General features: G+C 45.0%; 1 protein-coding gene across 4 annotated transcripts in view; it reads right to left on the bottom strand.

The window, feature by feature from the left end:
• Positions 1 to 9,479, bottom strand: part of LOC116686665 (homeobox protein cut-like 2) — a 102,165-nt gene that overhangs the window by 75,815 nt on the left and 16,871 nt on the right. Inside the window, exon 1 of one of the 4 annotated variants that reach the window (XM_032511690.1) lies at positions 6,076 to 6,184. The exons of the other annotated variants lie outside the window; for them this stretch is intronic. The gene's annotated coding sequence lies outside the window, so the exon portion shown is untranslated. Of the gene's footprint in view, positions 1 to 6,075; positions 6,185 to 9,479 lie in introns of those variants that run through there. 4 annotated transcript variants of the gene reach the window in all.

Raw genomic sequence — 9,479 nt, 5'->3', positions numbered from 1 at the left:
CCATGTAAACCTATTCTGGTACAACCTCAAAATACAATTATGAACCTGAAAATAAGCAAAATATGGGCGCTTTAAAATCCAGAATACAGAGCTCCTATAGGTGATCCAGCACAGTGAAGTAACAGCTACAGAGAATAATGCTTAAAAGTAATTGGATTCACTCTGAGAAAAAAAAGTAAAATGGGACAAATCATGGATTATTATGAGCCAGCCCTACCAAGGTTTCTATGGCAAGGCAAAGGGGAGTGAGGGGGACTAGGCAAGGAAACAGCTGGATGAACAAACTGCGGAAAACATATGTATAATGACAAATTTGTTTCATATTTTATCCCAACTGTGAATTCCAATCCACATTGTGACACCCGCTGCCTCGGTCCAATGCTTCCCATCTGCAACTCGGTGTCAGGATGTCTCCCAGGACGGGCTGGGAAACTTTGGGGACGCCAAAAACCGACAGGAGCAAGTAGAGCACGACAGAGTGGGCTGCTGGAGCCTCGGTGTGCTTCTCCCCCAGCGGCGGGTTGCAATGTGGCAGACTGCGGAGCTGCAGTGGAGAGGGAAGAACACTGGGGACTCCCCGGGGAGAACGTCTGTGGTGGGATTAGAGCCCCACCAGACCCGGTTCTACTTCACATCCTCAGACCCCACTGTGTTACAGCCAGGGGGGCCACCGAGCAATCTGTGGGGGCTTTACAGTTCTGCCCAATCTCCCCAAGCCTCACCATGTAATTAGAGATAAAGACAGAGGGCTCAGCTACTCAACCTCAATTCTACCGGCTTCACACAAGGCTGGCCACCCATAGCCCCCAAGGGAAGCCCTCAACACTGCCACGACACCAGCACCTGTGTACACCAGCTAGCTACAAACCCTATCATCTCCCAACCAACTGTTCCACAGACTAAACATGTAACATACAAGGTGCGGTACATGCTCATAATTGATTGGCGTTTGAATGAGGACAGTCCCTAAGTCGCTATACACCAGGATTTGCAACGGCCGTTTGCGTTTTTCTTGAAGGCATATTCCATATAAGGTGTGCGTCATGGAAGCTTGATATTGTAAAATAAAAAAACAATAACCACAGCAAAGAAGTAATTTTTCTTCATATGTTCCTCCTCTAAAACTTCATCTATGAAGGTGGAAAAAAATGTAGAGGATAACGCAGAGGAGGAACTCTCGACTATATTCAAGAAACACAAAATTATACTACGGAGGGATCCATTATTCATCTCAGATACATTTTTCATTTAGGAGTGGGCTGGATATGAGCAATGATGAATGCATCGCCCAGGATGCAATTTGTATGTAAAATAACACAAGATTACAGAATATGTTTTAAGTGCAAATGCAGTTTGTTGCCCTCTAAGTAGAAAATGCATTCCAACAAAAAGAAATAAGACCTGAGCCCCGTGACGTTGCCTCATAAAAATCACTTAGCCTATAGCTAGGCCCCTCGCCAGTCCTTATAAAAGGGTCACAATGAAAGGCTCAAGTGATGAATGAGCCAACTGGAGTAGATTTTCATTCATACAATATATACTACCTCTTGGCAGGCCATTTGAAAATGTGGGATAAGTAAACTGAATAACTAAGGCTAATTCAACTTACATCCAGCTCGACGGCGCGTTTCCTTGAAATCCACACAGTTGTGCAGTGAATGCACAGAGAGCACGGTTAGATACGTGTCTACGCCCAAGTGCACACAAACATGCTACAATGTTCCGGTGCCTGCCAGGCATCCGCATGTTCCTCTCAGGACTCGCTCTCTCCTCATCAGCTTCACTCGGTGCACACCGTTTCAATTCAGTGCCTCTCAAAGACATACAAAGAGCCTTCCCCTGCATTCACAATACCAAGATTGAATACAGCCTCCTAACACAAGACATGCCCACCACAGAGCATGTAATACAACTCATTACTGGGCATGCAGGGTGCAGAGGGCTGTGATGGGAGAGACAAGCACATCGGGGAGCAAACAAGGGCGCTTACACCAACATCTCCATCTTTCCTCACAACTAACAGAGCTCTAAAACCAGCCTTAATAACTAAAGCAATCCGATTGATTTTTTTGGGGAAGGTCCTCTGAAATAAGTCTGTTAACAGTGGTGAAACTAAGGGAAAAACCAGAAATACGGTTAACACTTTAGGTGAAAGTGCCACAGAGCCTGCAGCCCCATAGACATCACTAGTTCCAGGATGGATAGCACGCAGTAGGACTGTGCAATTAATCAGAATTTTAATCGCAATTTAGGTATTTGACTCATAATGATCGCAGAAACAGAATAATCAAGAAAAACGATTATTTTTGAAAGTAATAAAAAGGGAAAGTGCAGCATTTTACCGTTCTAGTGTTTTCACTGTTGATTTGTTTAACTTTTTAAAGTTCAATAATTGCAACATCTTTCCAAAAGTTAATGAGTACTCGAGATTCGACCAAAATAATCGCGATTAGGATTTTTTTCCATAATCGAGGAGTCAAATTCAGGTCTAAATTGTGACTTTTCCTCATGCCTCTCCAAAACTGTGGGTGACCCACAAGCAAAGTGTGTCCAATCACAAAGAGGCAGGGGAAGAGTGTATCTGGGTCAGCCACATTGATCTCTGCCCCTCACTGCATGGCTCTGGGGTCAGGTTTTTGTGTGCTGACAAGGGGCGGGGGTGGGGGCACAAAGTTTGGTGCATGTGATGGCAGAGAGGGGAAGCTGTGTTTCTGAGGTAAGGAGAAGAAGAAGGACGTCGAAACAGATCTTCCACCGATGCACACGGCCTCCTGAACCTTCCTTAACCTCAAGGCAATCGCATGACCCGAGGCAAAGCATTACACACTTTTAAAAAGACAGGAACTTCAGAGCATTGGAGCTTCAAGCAGGGAATCAATGGGGCCACAGGTGCAAACATTTTCTGCACTGCCAGTGGAATGCCATTTATTGGGGATTTATTTTTTATTTTTTTACCCCTCCCAGGTTTACAGTGGAATCTGCACGGTGTTCATGTTAATGTCAGCAATAATAAAGACTTGCAGCACAAAAAAAAATAAAAAATGAGCGCGAGCTGGAGACAGCTTTTGGAGGTGAGCTGGAAACAGCGTGGGGAGCCGGCAGAGAGGGCAGGATGTGAGGAGTCTGTCAACTTCTCCCTGTCTGCTCCTGCGTTTGCTCGCTTCAGACTGAGGGGAGCAAATGGGCCTAATTCACACTGGCTGTGTGTGAATGTCTCTGCTGTCTAGCAGCGTGAGCGGGAATTAGATCTATGGTTTGTAGCCTTCATCCCTTCCCAGACAGACTTGTTCCGGCTCAGAGGCGCTGGCTAATCCGCACCTCTCTCCCGCTTGCACTCCCGGAAAATGACTTCACACAGCTGCCGCAAACGCCCAACGCAGCAATTCTCGTCTGACTGAACTCCCCCCTACTCAAAAAAAAAAAAATGCCTCAGCAAACCTCCCATAGCTCATTTAACATACCAATTCCTCCCCAAAGCCCAGCCAGAGATGAAAATAAGGAAAACAACTACAGACCCACTTGATAATTTAAGGGCCCTTTTCTCCAGAGAGCTGTCAAAACCAGCAGTAGGAATTCAAAGAGGTACACCGGTAGTGCAGTGGGGAGTAGTTTGGTTTCAGATATCCGTGTGTCTAACTATTACAAACCAGGTAGGACATTCATGAAGCTGCACAGGTATTTTATGTCACCCTCTGGGTGTCATATGGCCCCTCCAGCTCTTCCATGACCCGCTGCCCCTACCTGTAAAGTGAATGTCACTTCATAGCAAGAACTCTGGGAACACAAAGCCAAGTGAGTTCTCACATTAAAGCCAAGATCTTGGCCAGGTGGTTTCTTCTAATTCTTCTAAGGAAAGGCTGGCCATACTAAATAGAGACGGCTGCTCCCAGGCACAGTGGTAAATTAGGGTCACGAAGGGCAACGCCAGATAATAGCAGGGCCACTCAGACAAACACTCCAGCCTTGAGGACAGGAAACCATGAGAGGTCTTTGTCTGAACCAAAGCGTACCTAACGGCTTGCATACATGTCATGAAAACCCCATCTACCAAACTGTGCCGTAGAGCCATGAAGAAAGGGTTTTTCTAGATCTTCAAGCGCCAGATCTTCAAGCTGTAAAGTGTAGAGTAAGTCAAGAAGGAAAAAAACTGTAAAAAAGTAAAAGGGGATTGTCTTTCGTGTGCTCAAATTTAAGCATTTTAAGCAGGATGCTGCGTGAAGTGCAATGTAGTTCTCAAGAACTCCTTAGGCAGCAGTGAGAAACAAGTGATATTACAAGAAAAGGAGAATGATTAAAGCCTAATACAGCATAGCAGAGAGGGGAGAGAGAGGTGATTTATCCCTTCACGGCCTTTTGACACTAAATTAAACTGTTGAGTCCATTCCCCCGTGCCAGCTAGTTATCTTTCCAGGCTAATTTAACACTATAATTTACATTCCATATAAAATACATCCTGATGTGGTGCTGTCAAGGCCGTACATCATTTGCAGAGAGTGCTCCAGTTTCAGTGAAAAGGACAGAATTAGATCATATTCATGATGCAATTAAACACTTCAGTGGGAATCGATGTAAAACCGATGAGCCCTGAAAACAATGCATATGGTTGAGAACATTAGAACACATTACCTAGCCTTGGATCCCTACGCTCCACAGACGCAATTTAAAATCCTCCACCACTCCACTCTCCATCTCTCCAGATTCATAACGCACAGCGATAATAAATTAATTTTTCACAAAATTATTCAACTACTAAATTGCCCATGGTAACTTGAGTATCAGATGAAAGTGATGTGAATTATTAAGTAGAGAAACTGTTTGTTCTCACCATGGGTGTAATAATTGGCCAAATGAGGAAGAGAAGGGGCACAAGAGGGGCAGGTTACAGTAAAGGGAGATCTCGTAATAAACATCAGTGTTGATGTAAAAATGGGAAAACTCTGTCTGCCGCCTGGGCCTCCAGCTGGGTTGATGGTATCGACCAATTTCCCTTGGGCGCCAGTGTGGGTTTTCTTATGGATGCAGAGAGGAGAACGTTACGAGGCACTGCTGCATATTCTCATGTAAAACTGGCAACAGGCCCTCTGGAGCTGGCAAACCACTGCAACAGCCCGCCAATGTTACGCCATCTCACCACATTTTACATAATCAGACAGACAGCGCAGCAGACCACACACTCACACCGCTCCACTCCAGATCACATCAACTACCTGTCACACTCCTCTCCACAGCCATCACACTCACTTTGATTGGCTTAGAGCTATTTATTTATAAAAAAAAATAAAAAAAAAGGTCTGACAGACCTGTTGTAAAGGAAACTACATTTCCCAGCACAATTTCAAGTCATATTTCCATGAGTTACCCAAAGCCCAAACTTGTTGGTAATAAGAAAGTAGACAAATGTGATCAAATTCATCCATACATGAGGGCAGAGGTGCAGCAATTTGTAACCATTTCTGACAGGATGAGTTGGCCTCTCCAACTGAAACAGTAATTATGCTTAATGGTCCTTTAATCTGTCCATCAGGCACGAGGTGAGGAGCCGGGTCAGCCTAAAGTGCTCCCGGCATCACAGTGTGTCAGGGTACAGTCAGAGGGGTGAAGTGCTCTACGAGGAGCACCAGGACCGCTCGCTTCAACGTACTGCAGGACACAGGCCTCCCTTCAACACACACATTAGTCAACAGACCACACACACATATACACACACACACCTACCCGCCTCCTGCATAAAAAAATGTTTACAAGTGGACCACAGAGCAGTGGAAGCAGAAAGAAAAAAAACACGCTCTCTGGATAAGTATGACGTGAGCAAATGAGTGAGCAAGAATGTGGGTAAGCTTGATCTAATTTGACAAAATCCGGATTGTCCGGGGTGGAATGACTAATGTTGTGAACTCGCGGTAATATTTTTGAACTATCGTGGCCAGTTGGTGCCCTGGCAGTCTGCCATCTCCATTAATCTGTAACTCTGAAAGGATCTAAGTTTTCCCAGAATCACAACTGTTGAAAAGTGAGTTTGGACTTCGGCTAATGTCCAGTTCACATTAGAAATCCCAGGTCGTGTCCTGTACATACCTCGACAGTCACGCATGTCTGGGCGCCCCTATACACAGACAAAGCCGGGGCGGTGGGAGCATTCCAAGCAGAGAGATGGCACTAGGTCAATCCCAACAGTAATAGCAAAGACACAGAGCCCATACCAAAACAAGGGTGAATAAATAGTACCTTTGTACCCAGAGTCATTTGTACCCAACTCAGGCGCCTGGCTATCTCAGAGCCCATGGCAGATAGAGCTCCTAGCCCCAGCTATGCATCTGCACTTGTGCTGTATTTGTTATCTTGGACAAGCATTCTCCTTCCCTGTTTCACAGGCCAAATAGAGAAGGGGGAGAAAACAAATCACTCCTAGACCTACTCCTGTTGTTCCCTCAGCTGTCAACACTTCTCACAGACTTCACCCCCGCCTAGCCACATCGATACAGAGAAGTGACTGCCGTTTGCTTTATGATTGCCTTGTTTTATTCTCTCAGCCGAGCTTTTTCTCAGCCCTCACAGCTCTAATCAGACCGCCTTGCCTGGACAACAGAGCCATTGTCTCTTTAAGTGAAAGAGGCAGTGGATCAGTGAATCCCTTTCCATTTTCCCGCTTTATTAGCCCAGCGGCACACTACTGTTTATACTAGTGGGTATTCTGTGTTTGCAGAGAACAATTACAGTATGACAAATGATCCGTCAATGCCATCTATCAGGCCAGAGCTGACAGGAATCCTATAGACAGGGCAGCCATTCGTCCCCCGCTCCCCATCTCTGGGGTCCCATGCTTTAGTATCCATGACAACGTGAAAGCCACTTGCCACGCTTGCCACTTCACAGTGAGAGATGAGCGCCCGTGAGTGGCTTTGAAAATTAGCCTTTGACAACCCATGTTCCACTGCGCTCCCACCCTCCTAGTCTACAGTCCAGCCCCTTTGGGGGGGCCATCTAACAGTCCAGACCCTTTTTCCCCATTCAGGCTCACACAAACACAAAAGGCACAGACATAGCTAGGTGCTACCATAAACATACCCTTTTGAGGTATCGCAGTGTCAAGTTTATTGTGCCTGAGCTATACGATTCTCAACATTAATCTCACCGCTACATTACCTATCCAGCAAGGGAAAAGAAAGGGAAGCACCAACTTGGCCAACATCCATAAAAATAAAATGGGTGAAATAAGAGAAAGGCTGAGAAGCGCCTGAATGCACATGAGCTGCCAGCACATTATCAGACGGAGACAACTGTCTGACCCTTCCTTCTCACAATTCATGAATGACTTTCTGAAAAACAATCGGTCTTTCCAAAAAAGAATACTTTATAAAATACTGGAAAGTATTTCTTTAGTCAAGTATCATTCCCTCACTTCTTTATCTGTACAGTATGGGAAAGCTGGCCGAAGCAGGAACAGATTGCAGTTGTGTAGTTGCAGCAATATCATACTGTAATTTCTTTTTAAAAGACACTGGGCGCCCGGGTTGCTCGGTTGGTAGAGCGGGCGCCCATATGTGGAGGTTTGCTCCTCGGCGTGGCGAGCCCAGGTTCAATTTCAACCTGCAGCCCTTTTCCTGCATGTCGTTGCATGTCTCTCCCCTTTCATTTCTTCAACTGTCCTGTCAATAAAGGCCTGAAAATGCCCCAAAAAATTCAAAAAGACACTGTGATGTTAAAAAATGGCATTGTATTTCATTCCATTCCATATTTCATTTCAACATTGGAAAAATGTCTAAAATATAGACGCATAAGCACGTGCGGACTACTAAATAGTGAGTAAAGTATTATGAGATGAGATGTTGAGGGCCAAGCTGCAATTCCCATTTGACTCCCAGACACACCTCTTTAGGGTTGTGTTTATGCCATAAACTACACTTGGCAGCTGAGGATCACATTACTACCGTGAAAGGAAACAAACAAAGCTGTGCAAACGTGGTGCACTGTCAGAGGCAACGGCTTTACGCCTTGTGATTAATCATATTTGGAGAAACATTAAAGGGAAAGGAGGAAACTGGCTCCAGCACTAGGAGGTAAGGGTGTCAACTGATATAACCCACCACTGACATCAAGCAGAGCCAGCTAGCTCATTGATGTGGCAGCGTCTCATTTTCACCAGTTTGGAAGCAGACAGTTTTGCAGCGCCTTGCGGTTCTTAATTATCTTCCGACTTTGTCTAATTCAATCAACACAACTCAGATCTGGCTGCGAAATGGCACTCACATCCCCTCAAGCTCAGCAAGTCAAAAAACACTGAATAAGTGGAACAGTCAAACTGACAAAATGGCATAGCACATGAGAAATAACTACTATTTTATCTCCCGGGCTGAGACCTCATCCACAGAAGGAGGGGATGAGGGGAGGCTGAGAGAGCAACCAATCAGCTTTTTGTTTTAAGTTACGAGGCTGCGTTCAGGGGAGACACACAGGAGTCAAATGCTTTGATGACTCTGCAGATGCTGCTTCGCTAAGCACTGAGCAGCGGGAGGTCACTCTGTTAGCCGAGACTTTTTTTAGGTCCCTTTGCTCAGACGCTTCCTGGCGAACCTAATATCACAACAACACAATGGCATCTAACTACGAAGTCAGGATGGTACACTGTTTCACACAACTTCCTCAGGACTACACATTTTAATAGAATACAAGACAAACAAGCCAGTGATTGTGACACACACACACACACACACACACACACACACACACACACACACACTTAAAAGGTCATTAAGGATTAAATTTGCTCGCCACTTTGTAGTCTAAAAAGTTAGTGACATAATGAGAGGAGGTGGGATGGCTGAGCCCATCCCCCAAAATCCTTTTCCACACCACCACTATTCCCACCCATTCACCTCTCATTTAATTCCGAGGGCCACAGCATTATTAGATTTTGACATTATTAGCTGAAATAGCAGAGAGGCCCTGTTGTCATTATAAAGCCTTTACTTTGGCGCTGACTGCCAAATCTGTTTTGCACTAGCTACAGACTGCCAAACCCAACAATGGCAGATTAGTGAAGCCCTTCTCCTGTTGCAGCAGAGGTTAATATAAAGTGACAGGGCTAAGTCCGCTCCGATTAAGTATGCTGAGAGATATTACGGCAGTTTGTTACATCAGATCATTATTGGATTAAACAGCATGCACAACAATGAAAGTTTAATTTTAATTTTCGGCAGGAATATAAAGCAGGCCCTGAGACAGTGCTGTCAGAACAAAGGCAGTACTACAATACCTTCATGTTGTTGCTTCCCCTTTTTGCCATTGCTGGAGTGGCAGACATGAGAAAAAGATGATGGTAAGTGAGGATGTCAACCTTTAGATTTATTCTCCCTGAAGTGAATGCATTATTTATAAACCAACAAAACTCAACTGCACTTAACAAACCAGGATCTGATAAACTAAAAACATAAGGGGGGATAAAGTAGGTGTCAAAAATTAGAAGAGCAATTTGACTTCCC

This window comes from Etheostoma spectabile, unplaced genomic scaffold (assembly GCF_008692095.1).
Source record: "Etheostoma spectabile isolate EspeVRDwgs_2016 unplaced genomic scaffold, UIUC_Espe_1.0 scaffold433, whole genome shotgun sequence".
NCBI lineage: Eukaryota > Metazoa > Chordata > Actinopteri > Perciformes > Percidae > Etheostoma > Etheostoma spectabile.
The sequence above is the reverse complement of the archived record's forward strand: the minus strand, read 5'-3'. Positions and strand labels throughout refer to the sequence as shown.